General features: G+C 40.6%; 1 protein-coding gene across 1 annotated transcript in view; it reads right to left on the reverse strand.

The window, feature by feature from the left end:
- LOC123772391 (transmembrane and immunoglobulin domain-containing protein 1) overlaps positions 1–21,183 on the reverse strand; it is a 138,592-nt gene that overhangs the window by 43,852 nt on the left and 73,557 nt on the right. Inside the window, exon 3 of the mRNA XM_045765493.2 lies at positions 11,525–11,603. The gene's annotated coding sequence lies outside the window, so the exon portion shown is untranslated. The remainder of the gene's footprint in view (positions 1–11,524; positions 11,604–21,183) is intronic.

Here is a 21,183-nt window from a genome sequence, read left to right on the forward strand (position 1 = left end):
TACATTTGTTTTGCTCTTGTTGAAGAGCTTATCCGGCGAGCACTGTATCCTAGAACAAAGTTAATTCGACGTTGAATTCGCGTTACGTTTGGGCATCATGCCCACTGGGTATATATGTCCTGTCACGGGTGTTAAGAGCTCTGGGTAACATTGTTCAAACGTCTCCAGGAGTGTGTTAAAGGAGGAGATTAACATTATTAACATTTTGGGAACTATTTCTAAAACCTCGTTATCAATGACCCGTGAAATGTTTTCTTCGGTCATTTGTGTATGTTTTGATGAGTTTAAGATGGGAAAACGGGTACCTTAAACGGGTACGGGTAGGGAGCCGGTGGCTGAGCGGACAGAACACTGGACGCGTGATCCTGTGGTCCCGGGTTTGATCCCGGGCGCCGGCGAGAAACGATGGGCAGAGTTTCTTTCACCCTGATGCCCCTGTTACCTAGCAGTAAATAGGTACCTGGGAGTTAGTCAGCTATCACGGGCTGCTTCCTGGGGGGTGGAGGCCTGGTCGAAGACCGGGCCGCGGGGACACTAAAGCCGCGAAATCATCTCAAGATAACCTCAAGATAACCTTCCACTGGGTCTCCTTGTGTATTTAATGTATTTACTAAAGATGTGTGAATACCTCTCAAGAGATGTATGGATTTTCTTGAAAGGCTAAATACATGTAATACGATTTTGTTTAAATTGCACAAAAATGCGTTTATTAAGATATATTATGATAACGCAGATTTTCTTATAATACTATTTATTATGATAACGCAGACTTGCTTATATTACGATTTATTACGATATCTCCGAATTGCGTATATTACAATTTATTATGATAACGCAGACGCGTATATTACGATATTTATGATATGCAGGCATACGTATATTTGCTCTGATATTATTGCGCAGAAAAAATTATAGTCCAATCGTGTTTTATACAGATTTATGAATATTTAGATTTTTGTATGATTCGCAGAGTCGCGTCATGATTCCTAACCTAATCCTGACACAGAGGATGGAGGAACGAATCCCAGAGGTACTCGTAATGGTTCCTATTACGTCACAGCTCGTGAATAACAGCACATTAAAAGAAATGGCTACTCAGGAACATCACTAAGTAGGAAGCTAAAGGATCTAGCTTCCCTTAGGACTCTCCCCATATGCAGTGATTCCTTCATTCCTTTAATTACGCCTGCTAAGATGTGGCCCTCGTTAGATCTTGCAGTCAAGATTATGCTCGGAGATTTCGTTTAAGTGAGGAGACTGTCTGCGGGTTATTGTACCTGTGTTCGATGTAATTCCTGGGAGGTGAGGCGTATGCAGAAAATGAGGTACTCATCAAGGAGGTAATGAGAAAGGATACAAAATTGAGGAATTCATATGAGAGAAGAAGTTCTAAGGGCCTTGTGTTGAAGGAGGGGACTTTTACATGGAAAAAGATTGTTGGGAGAGAGTTTTCTTGCAAGAAAGGAAGATTATCAGCTGAGGTGTTTCTTGCAAGGATGAAAAAGTACTGGGAGAAAGGTTACTTGCAGAGGAAAAAGAGAATGTTGTGTGAGATGTTGCTTGCAAGGAGAAGGAATTCTTGAGGCAGGATTGGTCTAATTGGGTAATGGAAGATCTTCTCGGATATAGATTTTTTGCAGAGCGGAAGAGCCTGGTGGAACAGGAGTTTATTTAGAGAAAAAGGTCTTCTGGAACAGGTTTTTGCTCTAGGAAAGTAGCTTCTCAAATCGGTCAAGCAGAATATAACTGAACACAAGACGGTACCGTTATATCATAAACTCCCAGGTTATTCCAAGACACTGTATACAGTTTATACATAAAAAAAAAATCGTGTTACATTGTGTAACAAACTTGACATTTGCAGCTCACTTGAGCAGAAACATGCTTGCAATAACGAAAATGTCCCGATAACTTTGGGAGAATGAATTTATAATCATCTCAAGTGATGAATAAGATATATAGACTATTCGTGATTGAATCGTAGACTAAACTTTTTCAGTCAAAGTCAGTAGCACACACATGCGAATAAAGACAACCTTTCGAAGTCATTATATACTAAATTCTAGATATTTTGACCAAAATAGTCCAACTTGGGGAAGGATTCTTCATTCATTTGTTCATTTTCCGTACTTTCTGGTGATTTTTGAGTCATCATTGCAGATGCGTGTTGACTTTTCGTTTGGTGTTTACTCATTCATAACTAAACTTTTGTTTCTGTAGACTTTTGTGTATCAACGCTGAAGACTTTTGAAAGACTGCAACGGATGCCAAGGAACTGTTTACATTTTTTAAGACACACACACACACACACGACACTCCCCCCCCCCACACACACACACGACACTCCCCCACACACACACACACACACACACGACACCCCCTCCCCCCCCCCCACACACACACGCACGACACTCCCCCCCCCCACACACACACACACGACACCCCCTCCCCGACACACACACACACGACACTCCCACCCCCCCACACACACACACACGACACTCCCCCCCCCCCCCCACACACACACACACGACACCCCCTCCCCGACACACACACGCACACATAGAGCGTCTGTTGACAAACAAGCGATAAGGATGAGAGGGAATTATCAGGGGGAAAGCGCCAAGCACTTACGACTATATATCACTTGGAAGGGGTCAGGATAAGGATTTGGAATGGAACGAGAGGAAAAGAATGGTGCCCAACCACTTGGACAGTTCAATCCCCGACCGTCCAAGTGGTTGGGCACCATTCTTGGTATTCTTGGAATACCTGAGAACAGGCACCATGCAGCGTGAACCATGAGGAGGGTGTTTTAAAACTTAATACTGCATAGTTTCCCATGAATTTGCAGACAAAACACACCTCATATTCCATCGTATATATCTGCTATATTGCATCTGTTTGTTGCATTTTGATTTAAAACCTGCAATTTTAATTCCACAAATACTTGCAGTAGGAACCTGCAACTTTTATACATACATTTATGATTTAAAGTCACAATAAATTTGCTCTTTTTTCCCTCGAAAATTGATGTATGAACTTACGTCAAGATGAGATAACTATGAGGAGAAAGTACTATGAGGTAACTATGAGGAGAAAGCACTAATGACCACTATCTGTAGCGCTTGGAGGATATGAGGAAAAGGTTCTGAGATATAAGGACGGAGTGAAGGGGCAATTACCTACTAATTGGACCATCGGGGATCGAACGCTGGCTTGTATGAAACAGTGCTGTCGCTCTGCTGCCCAGTCATTTGTAAGAAACAAATGTGTCGATCTTATTTGCCAATTTTTGGAGAAATGCTCAAAAGTTTGCGAATTCGTGTGTTACTTATCAAATGCCGAGATTTGATTTCTTTCAGAGAATTGTTATTTCTCTCAGAGAGGAATATACATACTTCATGTTAATTAATGGATAAAATACAAAGGAAGAAATTCTCAGAATAAACTGGAAATATTTTTACGAAATTGTTCGTTATACTCAATGATATATGTAGCACAACCATTCGAAAAATATGGAGTAATTTTCTTTAAACTTCGGAACATTAACTTTCATATATATTCAACAAATTTACAATAGAATTAACAATATTTTATATCCAGGATCTAAAGAACAAACTTCGATCCTTCGTCCCAGAGAAAACACAATAATATATTTTGTCATTCACACTTACGTAGAAATAAATATTCCATTTACCTAGGCTAAACCATCCTTATTTAGACTACTTATAGCCCAGTCGATAGAGCTACGACTTTACACACGTGGGGTCCACAGTTCGAGTCTCCTACAGCCCAGTTGAATGCAACACAATAATATTCGTCCACCCATTGCTAAATCATCGAGCAACTGGCAGGGTCAAGAAAGCAACACCAACGAAGGCAAAAGATGTAAATAAAGAAGTGAGTGCAACTTGAAGCTTGTTGATTTTGATATCAGTCAATGTCTTCCAGCAACAAGTCAACATCAGATATCATCATTAACCTTGTTATCGAGGCCGTTGCTTGCAATTCCCTCTCTCAAACACGCAACAAACTCGAGCAACCCATAGGCACTAACATTCACAAATATATACATATATATATATATATATATATATATATATATATATATATATATATATATATATATATATATATATATATATATATATATATATATATATATGTCGTACCTAGTAGCCAGAACGCACTTTTCAGCCTACTATGCAAGGTCCGATTTGCCTAATAAGCCAAGTTTTCCTGAATTAATATATTTTCTCTAATTTTTTTCTTATGAAATGATAAAGCTACCCATTTCATTATGTATGAGGTCAATTTTTATTTATTGGAGTTAAAATTAACATAGATATATGACCGAACCTAACCAACCCTACCTAACCTAACCTAACCTATCTTTATAGGTTAGGTTTGGTTAGGCAGCCGAAAAAGTTAGGTTAGGTTAGGTTAGGTAGGTTAGGTAGCCGAAAAACAATTAATTCATGAAAACTTGGCTTATTAGGCAAATCGGGCCTTGCATAATAGGCTGAGAAGTGCGTTCTGGCTACTAGGTACGACATATATATATATATATATATATATATATATATATATATATATATATATATATATATATATATATATATATATATATATATATATATATATTAAATATTCAGTGCTTCTGAGTCTCACATTTTTTATACTTTTGGATCAAGATGTTGATACAAACTGCAGTACGTGCAAACTGCAGTACGTGCCAACTGCAGTACGTGCCAACTGCAGTACGTGCAAACTGCAGTTCGTGCAAACTGCAGTACGTGCAAACTGCAGTACGTGCCAACTGCAGTACGTGCAAATGTGCAAACTCCGTGCCAGCCTCAGGGGCCCGGGAGAACGAGGGTCACTTGATGATGTTTGCTAAGCCGACAAACCAACACTGTGCTTCGTCTCTCGGTTTCTTTACATGATCTCAACAGCGAATTTAAAAGCTGGGAACTGTGATTTATGACTCCTCGTGGATTTATGCTGTTTGATCGGTTAATAAATGTGTGTTGATACGCTGGTGTTTTACGAGCTTGTATTATCCATGGTATATATCGACTACGTGTATAGAAGGTATATATATCACAAGAGTATAGCACAGGCCTATATCTTGGGCATAATTTCGAAGCATATATCATAGGTATATATGTCTCGGGCACTTATCACAGGCATAAATCGCAGGCATATATATCAAGCATTTATCCTGGCCGAATATTTAAGCCATATATCCCAAGAGTATATATGATGAATATATATATATATATATATATATATATATATATAATGTTGTACTTAGTAGCCAGAATGCAGTACTTGGCCTACTATGCAAGGCCCGATTTGCCTAGTAAGCTAAGTTTTCCTGAATTTATATATTTTTCTATTTTTGTTCTTATGAAATGATACAGCGCTCCATTTTATTATGTATGGGTTAAGTTTTTTTTTTTATTTGAGTTAAAACTAACGTAGATATATAACCGAACCTAACCAACCCTACCTAACCTATCCTATCTAAACCTAACCTAAATTAACAGAACTAAATCAATAATTTATGTTCCTAATATAATATAGTAATAATATCTCAAATAAACCAAGTGGAAACAATATTTTGAAAATAAAAAAATCACTCGGCCTATTAGGCAAAACGGGAATTGCATTGTAGGCCGAGAAGTGTGTTCTGGCTACTAGGTGCTACATATATTCATCACACTCGACCTGGTGATGAATATGGATGAGATCATCGAATCTCATTTAGGATGTATCGATGAATTTAGATAAGTCTGTCTGAAACCACAACACAAATGAATCAATAAAAAATGTTAGTTCAATTGATGGCCACTTGAACAAATAATCAGCGAATTCTACGATTTAATTATTCAAAATTTCAACAAATTGGTAGTTTCTTGTTATTGATGGTTGGGATGATACTGCATGACCTATTTCGATTTTAATTTACTTTTGTTTTAAACACACACACACACGCACACACACACACATTTGTGTGATTATTAGGTGATTAGGTGAGTACACACACACATACACACACACACACACACACACACACACACACACACACACACACACACACACACACGCCCCCACGCCCCCCAAGCCCTCCACCCTTTTCTCTCCCCCCAAGCCCCCCCATCTCCCCTATCCCCCACAGCCTCTCCTCCCCCCATGCTTCCCCAACCCTCCCTCTCTTACCCACCCCCTGTACCCTCCCCCTCTTATCCACCCCCTGTACCCTCCCCCTCTTATCCACCCCCTGTACCCTCCCCCTCTTATCCACCCCCTGTACCCTCCCCCTCTCCCCCACCACCCCAAGCCCTCCCTCCTCCACCAATCCCCCCGTGCCAGGTCCCCCCAGCTCCCACTCACCCCAGATCCCAAAGGTCCCCCCCAGAAAAGAAGCAGAAGAGAGTCAGTTTCAGGGTGATGTACTCGAACATAGATGGGATCACAAGCAAGACAAGTGAACTAAGGGAAAGAGCACAAGAAGTTAACCCAGATGTAATCGGACTCACTGAAACAAAACTCTCTGGAATCATAACGAATGCCGTGTTTCCCCAGGAGTATACAGTAATAAGGAAAGAGAGGGAAGGTAGAGGAGGAGGCGGAGTGGCCCTACTCATGAGAAGGGAATGGAGTTTTAAGGAGATGGCCATCCCGGGCTGTGAGGAGTTCAGAGACTACATAGCAGGCACCATAACAATGGGAGGACCAAGAATAGTAGTAGCAGTAATATACAACCCTCCACCAAATGACAGGAGACCCAGTCAAGAGTATGAAAACAACAACAAGGCAGTTAACACTATAATTGAGAGGGCAGCCTCTGCTGCCTGTAGAAATAGATCCCACCTGCTCATCATGGGCGACTTCAATCACGGAAAGATTGACTGGGAGAACAAGGAACCGCATGGAGGCGAGGATACGTGGAGAGCCAAACTATTGGAGGTGGTGACAAGCAACTTTTTAACGCAGCATGTCGGAGAACCCACAAGGATGAGAGGCAATGACGAACCAGCGAGACTCGACCTAGTCTTCACTCTGAACGACTCCGACATAAGAGAAATCGGTTTTGAGGACCCAGTAGGAATGAGCGACCACAGTGTACTGGTGTTTGAGTACTTGATTGAAGAAGGGTTATTGAACTCGAGGAGGGATACCGAAACCAAAAGGTTAGCATACCGAAAGGGAAACTATGAGGGGATAAGAAAATTCCTAACAGATATAGCATGGGAAACAGAGCTCAGGGGAAAGACGGCCCAAGATATGATGGATTACATCACGCAGAAGTGCAAGGACGCAGCAAACAAGTTTGTCCCAGTCCAAAAGGAAAACAGAGAAATGAAGATGAGAAACCCATGGTTTAATCAAAGATGTAGGCTAGCTAAGCAGCAAAGTAAAAGGGCATGGAGAAACTATAGGAATAACAGGACACTGGAGAGCAGAGAAAGATACCAGAATGCCAGGAATGAATATGTCAGGATGAGAAGAGAGGCAGAAAGACAATACGAAAATGACATCGCAAGCAAGGCAAAGACTCAGCCTAAATTGTTGCATAGCCACATTAGGAGAAAAACAACAGTAAAGGAACAGGTTATGAGATTAAGGATAGGGGCGGAAGGATTCACTACAAATGACAAGGAAGTGTGTGAGGAATTGAATAAGAAATTCCAGGAGGTCTTCACCTTAGAACAAGGAGAAATTCCAGAGGTAAGTGAGGGAATAGCTAACCAGGAACCACTGGAAGAGTTTGAGATTACCAGTGGGGAAGTAAGGAAGTGTTTACTAGAGTTGGACGTGACGAAGGCTATAGGCCCAGATGGAATCTCCCCTTGGGTTCTAAAGGAAGGAGCAAGAGAACTGAGCCTACCACTCTCCATAGTGTATAACAAATCACTGGCAACAGGGGAACTGCCAGATATTTGGAAAGCAGCTAACGTAGTCCCGATATACAAGAAAGGGGATAGACAGGAGGCACTGAACTACAGGCCAGTGTCCCTAACCTGCATACCATGCAAGCTGATGGAGAAGATTGTGCGAAAAAAACTAGTGGAGCATCTGGAGCGAAGGAACTTTGTAACACAGCATCAACATGGGTTCAGGGATGGCAGGTCCTGCCTCACAGGGTTACTTGAATTCTACGACCAGGCAACAAAAATAAGGCAAGAAAGAGAAGGGTGGGCAGACTGCATATTTTTGGATTGTCAGAAAGCCTTTGATACAGTGCCACACAAGAGGCTAGTGCGAAAGTTGGAGATGCAGGCTGGAGTGAGAGGGAAGGTACTCCGGTGGATAGAGGAATACCTAAGCAACAGGAGACAACGAGTCTGTGTGAGGGGTGAGGTCTCAGATTGGCGAGACGTCACAAGTGGAGTCCCGCAGGGGTCAGTCCTTGGACCTATACTGTTTCTGGTATATGTAAATGATCTCCCAGAGGGTATAGATTCGTTCCTCTCAATGTTTGCCGACGATGCAAAAATTATGAGGAGGATTGAAACAGAGGATGATAGTAGGAGGCTACAAGATGACCTGGATAGACTGAGTGAATGGTCCAACAAATGGCTGTTGAAGTTCAACCCGAGTAAATGCAAAGTAATGAAACTAGGCAGTGGAAACAGGAGGCCAGGCACAGGATACAGAATAGGAGATGAAGTACTTAATGAAACAGACAGAGAGAAAGATCTAGGAGTTGATATCACACCAAACCTGTCTCCTGAAGCCCACATAAAGAGAATAACGTCTGCGGCATATGCGAGGCTGGCTAACATCAGAACGGCGTTCAGGAACCTGTGTAAGGAATCATTCAGAATCTTGTACACCACATATGTAAGACCAATCCTGGAGTATGCGGCCCCAGCATGGAGCCCGTACCTTGTCAAGCACAAGACGAAGCTGGAAAAAGTCCAAAGGTATGCTACTAGACTAGTCCCAGAACTAAGAGGCATGAGTTATGAGGAAAGGCTGCGGGAAATGCACCTCACGACACTGGAAGACAGAAGAGTAAGGGGGGACATGATCACAACCTACAAAATCCTCAGGGGAATCGACCGGGTAAACAAGGATGAACTTTTCAACACTGGTGGGACGCGAACAAGGGGACACAGGTGGAAGCTGAGTACCCAAATGAGCCACAGAGACGTTAGAAAGAACTTTTTCAGTGTCAGAGTAGTTAGCAAATGGAATGCATTAGGAAGTGATGTGGTGGAGGCTGACTCCATTCACAGTTTCAAATGTAGATATGATAGAGCCCAATAGGCTCAGGAATCTGTACACCAGTTGATTGACGGTTGAGAGGCGGGACCAAAGAGCCAGGGCTCAACCCCCGCAAGCACAATTAGGTGAGTACAATTAGGTGAGTACACACACACACACACACACACACACACACACACATTTACCGAACCGGAATAGTACAGATCGAGGGGGGAATATTTACATTACCGGAATAGTAACAGAACGAGGGGACATTGGTGGAAGCTGGAAACTCAGATGAGTCACAGGAATGTTAGGAAGTTATCTTTTAGCGTGAGAGTAGTGGGAAAATGGAATGCACTTAAGGAACAGGTTGTGAAAGCAAATACTATTCATAATTTTAAAACTAGGTATGATAGGGAAATAGGACCATAATCATTGCTGTAAACAAATGATGCTCGAAAGGCGGGATCCAAGAGTCAATGCTCGATCCTGTAAACACAATTAGGTGAGTACACACATTTGACGTTACATTTGGTCATATTGAATGACCAAATGACCAGATAGAATCTATGACCATATAGAATGGCATGAATGAATGCTAATCGTCTTCTCACTGTTGTCAAACGTTCATGGCAAAGCTACTTTTCAAATATAATTGTCAAGGGTACGTGTCAAAAACACTCTTTAAGGGCGTGCATGTCAAAGGCACTTGTCAAAGGTGCTTGTCAATTTGCGTGTCGAAGGTAATTGACAAGTAAGCGTTTTATATTTGACAGACATATATACTCCGATTATACTACGTGATAGACGAGTCCATGATAAACTCAGGTATACCCCTCTATCATAACAGCCCGTGATAAATATTTCGAAAAAATATACTCCTATATATCTCATCGTGAAGTTCATTTGTCCGAAAACGCTTCAATATTTCAAAGTTTTCAATTTCACGAGAGCACCGGAGTTTTGACCGAGTGTTTTTTTTTTTGACCGGAGTTTTGAACAACCATATTTACCAACCAGTATTTACCCAGGTCATTCCTGAATTTAAATTTATCCGACATGTATCCATTGCTTCGAGTTCTGTTTTGAAGCACTCGGCCTTAAAATCTGTAACGACCATTCCTGAAGCTAACACGAGGTGCTCGAGTGAAAAATTGAAGTGCAGACCCGCTCGTTTGTCACAATGTTGTTTGATTTCCTCTAGTTCAGTTATTGGGCTCTCAACCACCTCATTCTCACGCAACCATTATTCATCTGGACGAGGACGCTGAGAGAGAAAAAGAGACTTTCCAGGGCTTTATGGCCTAGATTATCGAGATTATGTACATTAACGTGATGCTGCAGGAGCGAGTATATGATTATACAGGTGTCCAGGGGCGAGTATATGATTATACATGTGTCCAGCTGCGAGGACTTGATTATACATGTGTCTCTTCCCAAAGTTGGTGACTAAAAGGGTATTATTACGGGTTGCAAAGTGCTATGCAACGGAGGAAATATAACTTAGATCTGCAATTGGAGCGTATATATCATGTGAGAATTGCAGGACATAAATACTGATATGCCATTCACCTAGGCTCTAGGAGACTCGAACCGTAGACCACACGTGTGTGTGAGATCGAAGCTCTATCGACCAAGCTTTTTAGCAGTCTTATTAGGAATACTTTTCCTTATTAATACCACTCAATAGCTCAGTTGATAGAGCTTCGATCTCACACGTCTAGCGGTTGGGTATCAAGATAATTTGTTCATAGATGGAACCAATTGTATTAAGGAAGAAATTGGTATGTAACATAAGACACTTCGGATCGTTGGATTGTTTCAAGCGTAGATTAGACATATATGGAGGAATTTTAGTATCAATAGTGGCTTGATCAATAGGCCTGCTGTAGATGAAATTATTTTTATGTTGAACTGGGTTGAGCTGTGAATGTTTAATATCCCTAAACTCTGAATGAACAAATTTGGCTATGATGGAGATTAAACAAAAAAAAAATATTAATATAATACATTAATTCCTTAATTATTCAGGCACTGATTGCAACCCAACAAGCGTATAATATACACCAATTTACAGATTATTAACCCACATCAACCCACTAAACGCCGATTCTAATTAATACTGAAAAGCGTATATATCAAATTAGTTGTTAACTTTTTAAAAACAATTGAATTAGTCCGCTAGCGTGAATTATGTATTTATTATGAAAACTAATTTTCTGAAAATATATGTACCAGACCAGGGAACCAATGTGTACAATCAGAGCCCGGATTTATCACCTGAGAACGGTCAACTTACCTTCAGTAAGCCGCTGCTGCTGAAGCGACAGCCTACCCTTAAGGGTCTTTCAAGATTCCTAGCTCCTTAGCAACATAACCTGCAGAAAAAAATCAACATTTGTTTATTATCTCTTAGGATAAAATAGCAATAAAATTTCTTAAAGCAATAAAATCCTTAGCATACAATATGAATGTATATATATATATATATATATATATATATATATATATATATATATATATATATATATATATATATATATATATATATATATATATATATATATATATATATATATATTTAAAGGGAGTACCAGCTCTGTCAAATTAACTCTCCAAAGTTCATTTTCATACTTTATTTAAGTCTGACGCCTAGAAGCGCTTCGCAAGAACACTTTTTAAATTTTCAAAGACAAATTTACATCCTCAGATCGTGCTTATATTCGGTTTTGGGTGAGGTGATAGGACACAAATCAATGGAAAAAGACAGAACACGAAACAATAATGTATGTTTTATCTCGTTGCGTCCGTGCTGGTTCGGGGTCTTGAAGTGGGTAGAATGTAAGTATGTGTTAATTGGCTGTTGATTGCTAGTTATTCCCGGATTGTTAACCATAATATCGTGGATAATAACATTTTATTAACCAGCAACCACGATCCGCAGACCACACAAGCAGCAGCCTGCAGCTCTTATCAACTGAGCCACCAGCACCTCCATCCCCCTGATAAGAAGGATATCTACCTGCTGTCCAAATGGACGACTTCTTCTTTATTATGTCAGTATATATATATATATATATATATATATATATATATATATATATATATATATATATATATATATATATATATATATTAGAGACTTACATGTAATGAGAAACACTCGTTAGAGGCAGCGGAATGAGAGACGTATACTTGTTAGATGTACTGAGGTTACCTTGCGATGATTTCGGGGCTCAACGTCCCTGAGGCCCGGTCCTCGACCTGGCCTCCGAGTGAGTGAGTGAGAGTAAGTAACGAATGAGAGTGACAAGTAACATTAGGCAAATGGACGTCGCGAGAGTTCGCGACGTCCATTTGCCTATGTTACTCGTGAGAAACTGTGGCAAGAAGATACGCACTCGTTATATGCACTTTCACTAAGAGACGCACTCCAGATATATATAGTATAGCAGGTCACTGCCAAAAGGGGATTGATATAAACCCCCTATACTTTCCATTCATCAACCGCCAATACCCTTCCAACCCTCAAACCCCCAACTCCCTCCCCTAACCCAAAACACCACCACTACCTCTTTGCTGGAAGCTCTACTGTCACAACCCAACACAATTCATTTGCTCCCTCTTCAGCCAAAGAACCCCTCCCTAGCCCTCACTATCCCATAACACATCCCTAACACAATCCCCTCATATAAATGCCATTCCCTTCCCCCAACCAACCCCTACCCTTATCCACCATTGGCCTCCACCCTGCACCAATCGCTTCTGCTTCCTGACCATAGTTATAAGTATCGATTAATCTCCTTGTTTTCAACAGATGGCATATTTCATCTCAGAAGTTATTAAGCTAGAAACCAAAATATGTTATCTTTTAAGGCAAAGTTGTCTTGGATCGAGGTTATAGTGTTGAGGAATTAAGGTTGGATGCCGTTTCTCTCTTCATGTGTAGTAATGCACATATAGCATTATTTACATGTGTGTGGCGTACATAGCAGCTCACACACGAGATGTATAATAGTCATGACATTTAGGGATGGGATATTGGAGTCGCATGAAGGTGATATACGATGCCAGTAAAAGATCATTGCTGCTTGCAGGCCATTGCTGCTTGCAGGCCATTGTTGCTTGCAGGCCATTGTTGCTTGCAGGCCATTGTTGCTTGCAGGTGATCATTACGTTCATTGTGTATTAATATTAGAGTGAAAGACCTGTGTATGTGTTGGGGGGGATTGAGGGTGTGTTAACTATATGTGCCGGCAGAGGGGAGCTGTTAGTTCTTGGGCCCCGCCTTTGTCACTGTCGGTTACCTATTGTTCAGGCTCCCTACCTCATTTTCTCTATCATATCTACTATGTAACTAGCTTCACAAGAATGTTTCTTGCTTAGCTATTTTAATTTTTAAGTTCAGTTTCTAAGCACATAATGTGCCTCTGTAACCTTTCCCACTGTAGCTCACAGGATGGATGTGGGGTCCACTACAGCTCACAGGATGGGTGTGGGGGTCCACTACAGCTCACAGGATGGGCATGGGGTCCACTATAGCTCACAGGATGGATGTGGGGTCCACTACAGCTCACAGGATGGGTGTGGGGTCCATTACAGCTCACAGGATGGGTGTGGGGTCCACTACAGCTCACTGGATGGGTGTGGGGTTCACTACAGCTCACAGGATGGGTGTGGAGTCCACTACAGCTCACAGGATGGGTGTGGGGTCCACTACAGCTCACAGGATGGGCGTGGGGGTCCACTGCAACTCACAGGATGGGTGTAAGAGGCCACTGCAGCTCACAGGATGGGTGTGGGGTCCACAACATCTCACAGGATGGGTGTGGGGTCCACTCAGCTAACATCATGTGGGTATCAGCTCTACTCCAATCCACGGGATGGGTATGGATGAATAATAAATGAAGAAAATCAGTGACACGTGTACATCAAGAAGAGGGCCACAACTCTATATAGTCACTACACACACACACACACACACACACACACACACACACACACACACACACACACACACACACACACACACACACACACAACCTTACACCCCACCAGCCTCTTCCTCAGTGGAACACTCCTGGCAGCTATTCATCGCTCCATCGACGATAACCAGACAATAGCCTTCGATCCCAACACAACACAATGAACCCATTCGATCTTAAGGATGTAGGATCGTGCTCTGCGGGAGGCCTGAAGGGCTTTCTTTGCAGAGCTAAGCCAACGGAGGAGAGAAAGTCTGTCATGGATTTAGGCGGTGATATCCCGCTTCTCAGCTCATCAGTCAAGGCCAGTGACGTCAAGGATAGGATGCACAATACATAGAGGACGTCACTTTTTACTTGTTGGTGTAGTGCGGGTGTCAAATAGTCAACAAAATTCAATGTTTATGTGCGTTTGAGATATTTATACATTTATAATCTTTGTTTATATATGTTTAAGCAGAGGATGTTTGTGAAAGGTTGGAGGTCAGATGCTTGGGGCTAGACTCACCCAACTTTGCAGGGTGCATGGTCTGGTGTATAGGACGGACATAGGCGGATTTGAGTCGCCAGAATTTGAGAGGGAACAGGATGGCACACTCACGTTGTGACTCCTCATCCCCACGACTGATTTTGGCACTGCCGTCGGCTGCACCTCCTAATTATTTTATAAACATAAATCTCCAAACAGTTTTTTTCCTATATTACTATAAACAATTATGCTCAGATCTTGGGAAAATTTATAAAATTAATACAAAAATTATAAATTAAAATTAATAAAACAGATATTCTCTCATAGCTTCAAAGGCTTTCTCAAGTCCCATACCTTTATCAAAGTCAATGGGATAACATTGACTTTGCTCAAGGCGCTCAATCATCAACACTTGATGCAGTTTACTTGGCTGTAAATAACTTATGATGACTTGACCCTAATGTTTACACAGATCAGTTGATCCATTAATTGGTCGACTTTTGGCAGATCCTAAGGTTAATTGAAGCAACATAAATACGCAGCCTACTGCTGTTTCACTAACAACTGTCAGAATTTTATACACACACACACACACACACACACACACACACACACACACACACACACACACACACACACACACACACACACACACACACACACACACACACACACACATACATATGGAAAGGGTCTGGAAGCTGAGCGGACAGCGCGCAGAACTTGTAATTCTGTGGCCCGGGTTCGATTCCCGGACCAAGCAGAAACAAATGAGCAAAGTTTCTTTCATCCTGATGCTTCTGTTACTAACAGTAAATAGGTACCTGGGAGTTACAGCTGTTACGGGCTTCTTCCTGTGTGTGTGGGGGGTGGGAGGGGAAATTAGTTAGTAGTTAGAAACAGTTGATTGACAGTTGAGAGGCGGGCCGAAAGAGCAGAGCTCAACCCCCGCAAGCACAACTTGGTGAATACAACTAGGTGAATATACACACAGACTCCATGACCTCCATTTGCCCAGTGTGACTAATTCTTCATTGTGTTTAATCATCACAATATTCTTCGTTTGCCTACATATTTATCTTAAGCCTTGTCATTGTTTAACATTATCCGTCAAGATATTATTCATAATAAATATTTATTTAGTTATTTGTTCTACTTCTTCGCTTCCTTAAATAAAAGAAATCTCTACCCGACAAAAACAATTTATGAAAATATAAGTAAATAATAAATTCTTTAATTCTGTGAAAGAAAACAAAAAAATGTCTTGTCTTTCACCAGCTTCGTAAGCTTAAAAGCGTGAAGCTAATAAGATAAATATGAAAACCGATTAGTTCTATCACCAAAGTCCTAATTTCTTGGCAAGCGTGCTGATTCAGCAAATACTTTCTTCCAAGATCAAAGTCCGAGCCACGTTCCTTTTTGCGCGCGTCTGTGAACACTGTCAAAGGAAGAGGCCCAGAAGATTGCTTTAAGACATAAGCAGCTTTGAGAACAAAGGTCGGCTTCGGAGCCATACCCGGCCCTCTGAGGAGGTGTTAATTAAATATCGAGTCTTATATTCATCTTCATCTCAACTGATGTTATTAAATCGTATTTGGTGCCCGGGAATATTTTGTAAATGACGCATAAATAAATACAAATAGATTTAAAAATTATTTCATTATTTATCTTTGTATTTATCTATATATAATAGAATGTCGATCTGTTTGATAGTCTGATGTACGAGGTTAGAGGCTTGGGGTTAGTCTTACTCAGGTTTCGTGAAACATGGAGGTATGTGAGTGTCACAGGACAGTCGAGGTCGGCCCAAGTGCCAAGCTTTAAGAAATTTCGGCATCATAAGTGCCTTCTTCTTCCTCCGATTATAAAGGCCTGAAGTAAATCATGGGATGAAATATTCTCACAGGATGAAAGTGACCTTTGCTGAACATTCTAAATGTATTTTTTTCATATCAAGCCCAGGATACGGGACTGGAAGAGAGGGACATATGTAGGTGACACCCTAGTTAACGAAAGGTTCCCAGTCAATCTCCCAAACGTTTAAACAGGACAAATGAAAAACAATTGGACCCCGAGGATACAGAAGTTACGAGTAGTTACGAGTATACAACCTGTTTAGGCATTGTTAGGCGCCTTGAAAGGAATGTTGTTGTCTTAGCAATGTAGTGAGTTGTCTGGGGCGGACAGCCCCCCCAAATGGACATGTGAAGACGACATTCATCTCAATCAAAGGGTTTTGTCTGGTGTCTGGAGAGTATGTCATGACCAGGTTGGCAGTCTTCTCGCTCTTATAATATATATTATTAGTTCAGTCTTCTAGTTGGTGTCAGTAGACATCACAATTCTGTCAATAATGTCTTCCAGGAGCCTCTCCTCCGTTTTGTAGGCCATGGAGAAGTGACTGTTGAGTATTTTAATATTTTAGACCGATAATGTACTGTTGTCTATTATGTCTGAGGTAGTAAATATATATATATATATATATATATATATATATATATATATATATATATATAATATATAGCTATATATATTATATAATAATTATATCGTGAGAGTGTGTATATGCGCGTGTGTGTGTGTTAAGAGATAGATTTTCTTGTTCCACATTTCAATCTTATGATAAACAGTATTATATGAGAAAAGATACATCTTTTTTATTTATTTAAATCAGTTTTTTAGGAGAAAATAATCCATTATCAGTGCTAAAATAAATAACAAATTACACGCTGCCTGGCTGATTGATCTCTCCATAGCACAAGCTACAAGGCGCCCGAGGGCGTTGCCAACACCAATGGGCCTGATTACCCATTCCTTTGTAACGTACAGAGAGGTGCTGCTGCGAAGAAGAAGAAGAAGAAGAGAATCTCCGTGAAGGTTGCCAGTCAGGTACATGTTGAAGAATCTTGCGAGTTCGGACAGAAGGGTCTGAGCACCAAGTGCTGGATTTAGCATTTGTTTGATGCGTTGGTCTCTTAGTCCAGTGAAGACACCTCTTTTATACACCTCAGTTTCTTTAACTGTTAAAAAGTCTAGTATAACATTTTCCTGAGAATGACTCGTTGCTTAGAACTCTATGTGGGGTTCAGTTTTGTTCATCTTGGGCTGTTGTAATGTCTCTTGAGGTAATTTTGTATTTTCTCTTCTATTTTCTTTCTAATTTGCACTCTAATTTTCAGGTTATCAGATAAGGTATTGTTAGCATTTCATTTGCATGTTTTTTTGTAGAACGAGGAAGGTGAACTAAGTTATCTTGTTTGGGAACCAATTTTCTGCCATAATTACTGAAGTAGTCAATGGTTTGCCTGTCCTTAGGGGTGCGCAACCCGTTCTCGCAAATTTAATAAGTCAATATTGACTTATTAAATATGTGCATAGGTGACATACTTAACATAATAGATACCCTTAAAAAAATTCATAGAAAACACCGACCTTACCTAACCTTGTTAATATCTTAAGATAAGCATCTTATTGCTTCGTAATTACAATTATTACCTAACCTATAATAGGTATAGGTTAAGTAATAATTGTAATTACGAAGCAATAAGATGCTTATCTTAAAATACTAACAAGGTTAGGTAAGGTCGGTGTTTTCTATGAATCTTTTTAAGGGTATCTATTATGTTTAGTATATCACCTATGCACGTAGTTAATAAGTCAATATTGACTTTACGAATTTGCGAGAACGGGTTGGGGTGCGACAAGGCATGCATTACCAAGCAACAAAAGATTGCACCAAGCTTTGATGGTTCCTGGAGCATCATTGAATTTTCTTGGAGGGCTTGTGAATTAATTGCTGCTTGCTGGCAGGCAGCCTTGGGGATGTGAGGCACGATTCAAGCAGGCGTTGCTTTCTTTGCTTCAGTAAGATTTTCTGAAGATATCAAACTAAGTGAGGTATTATCCCAGACTTCTGGTGAGAGGCTGCAGAAGCTCACTGTCCCGAGATGAGAGAAGAGATTCAAGACATCGACCTGAATTGAAGGTGTAATAGCAAGCGACAGCATGACTGATAAGACCAACATCAATGACATACTTGACATTTACCTCTTGAAAGGTTACTTATGTCCATCTCCTGGCTGGAAGGAGCCCTGAGTGTCCGATAAGACGTGCATCATGTCTAGATGGCTAGGGGGTATAAAGCTCTCTGTGGAATAGGTGGGATGGCGTGTGTGGATATTGGCGTGTGTGGGGTGTGAACACTTGGTGGGTGGGCTTGGGGCAGGCGAGACAGCGGGTGACGCAAGAGTGGGATATAGCTTGGAGTACCGTGTACTGTGCAGTGACAATGGTTAAAAATACCGACACCACTGTTATTCCCAAGCCCAGGGCGGGCTGTAGCTTTGTTACAATGTAAAATTAAGAACGAAAATCTACACTAAGAGACTGTGGCGTTGTTGTCAATGAAAATAATTGTTCCGTTTGCTCTGGAACGGATATATTTGTAGAACTATATCGACACACCATGGGAAGCAGATTGCTATATAGGCAGTCATTCCCCTCCTCCCCATCTTCTTGCCCCCTGTGAGGGGTCGTTGAGCCCCAACACACCACTAGACAAAACAGACAACTCCTTATAATATAAATATGATGACCAAACCAAACGTCAGAATATGGGGGAATGGACGATGTTTCGGTCCGTTCTGGACCATTATTAACCCCTTTTATACGACTTGATAATGGTCCACGACGGACCGAAACGTCGTCGTTCATCCCATCTCCCGATGTGAGGTTTAGTCATCATATCTTCAGCCACGTTATTTTGACTCGTCATCTAAATATATATGACTTATTGCATTGTGTTACAGCTAACATAATGATCACATATATGGTGATCATTGCTCAAAAATCTCACCCAATTCCGCAGAGGTGGGAAACGTGCCATGATTCAGCAGGCTGTTCTCCCCCTGGATCACGCCCTGAAGGTGCTGGAACAAGAATCTGGCTGCTGTTAAGTCTCTGATTTGCGTAATGAGGTCATCTCCCTCCTTCTCAGACTCTTAAGTGCACTTTTAACCGAGGCGCCAAGGGTCTCTAAGCCTATTGGCACCAAACTGTAACAAGCTTAATAGTTAATAGTCTTCCTGAAAATGTAGATGTAGATGTAGATTCACACGTGTAGTCCCACACAACCTGTTTACCATCCTCCCAAAGTTGAAATAAGAAAATATTTGCTGAAGCCCCTCTGTCACCAGTGTTCCCGATTGCCTTTTTGACACGAAAAATTCTTTGGAAAATATGAAATAATTCTTACCATATTAGAAACTTTCGTTATGCATTTAATCAGAGCATATGAAACAATTTAGTTAACAAATGTCTATCGTTTAAAATAACGGCCTAAAGACCTAAAAATAAAATCGCCCTTTATTCGAAATATTCAAGCAATTTCACTTCCTGTTACAGCGTTGCTGTATAAATCACTAGATACATAAGAAAACTTTTAGAGGATAATATTTTATTGGTGAACTTAACCCAGATATTAAATTCTTTCAACTTACCCCGTTCTACGAAAGGTATATAGTCATTTTGACCAGACCACACACTAGAAGGTGTAGAGACGACGACGTTTCGGTCCGTCCTGGACCATTCTCAAGTCAATCGACTTGTAACGTCGACCGAAACGTCGTCGTCCCTTCACCTTCTAGTGTGTGGTTTGGTCAACATACTTTAGCCACGTTATTGTGACTCATCGCCTGCCTATATAGTCATTAGTTCGTCTGGCAGAAGAAACTAACCGGGTGCCGGAAAAGTTTTCAAAATCAAAATTAAAAAATGAACGTGAGAAACTTAGGAGTTTCTTAAAGAGTATCGGGCTTCAGGGTAAATAGTGATATGTTATTTTTAGTGGGAAATTCCTTAGTGAATAAAGGAATTCTGTATCTCGCTTATGAACTGTATTAGGTATTTTCCTATAATTACAAAAGAACATACATGACATTAAATTCGAGTTTACATTACTTTTTGGGGGGAGATTCAAAAATTGATAATATATTTAATTTCACTATATTGTTTTATTGGGTGTATGAAGGCTCTTCAACCTCTGGAGGGATATTAAGGCTTCCACAATACTAACAAAGCAGAAAGTTTACTTTACTCTAGAACAGTCCTGGAATAAAGTAAAGTCACATTGTATATATACCAGAAAGTTTGGTAAACCTTTTGGGTTGGGTATTGTATTAGGAGTACTGCTTCTAATACATCATTAATATGACTATTTCCTGCATATTTAACATATAATTGATGATTTACAATTGATTTTATATATAAATATTTTTGTGTTTTTCATGAAATCTAAAATGATTAACAGGGAAGTAAAAATTATAGCTACATTGGTTTGCAAAATGACATAACAATTTCCAAGGGAAATAAATTTTGTATTTTCGCAGGACACGCTGATTTCAGAGACCCCCCCCCCCCCCCTCCCTGTCTCTTTTAACCCGTTATCAGGTGAAATATTAAACAGCTGAAAATATTCGTACTCCAAAATAGTAATATAGATATTAC

The sequence above is a fragment of the Procambarus clarkii genome, chromosome 17 (genome assembly GCF_040958095.1).
Source record: "Procambarus clarkii isolate CNS0578487 chromosome 17, FALCON_Pclarkii_2.0, whole genome shotgun sequence".
Classification (NCBI taxonomy): domain Eukaryota; kingdom Metazoa; phylum Arthropoda; class Malacostraca; order Decapoda; family Cambaridae; genus Procambarus; species Procambarus clarkii.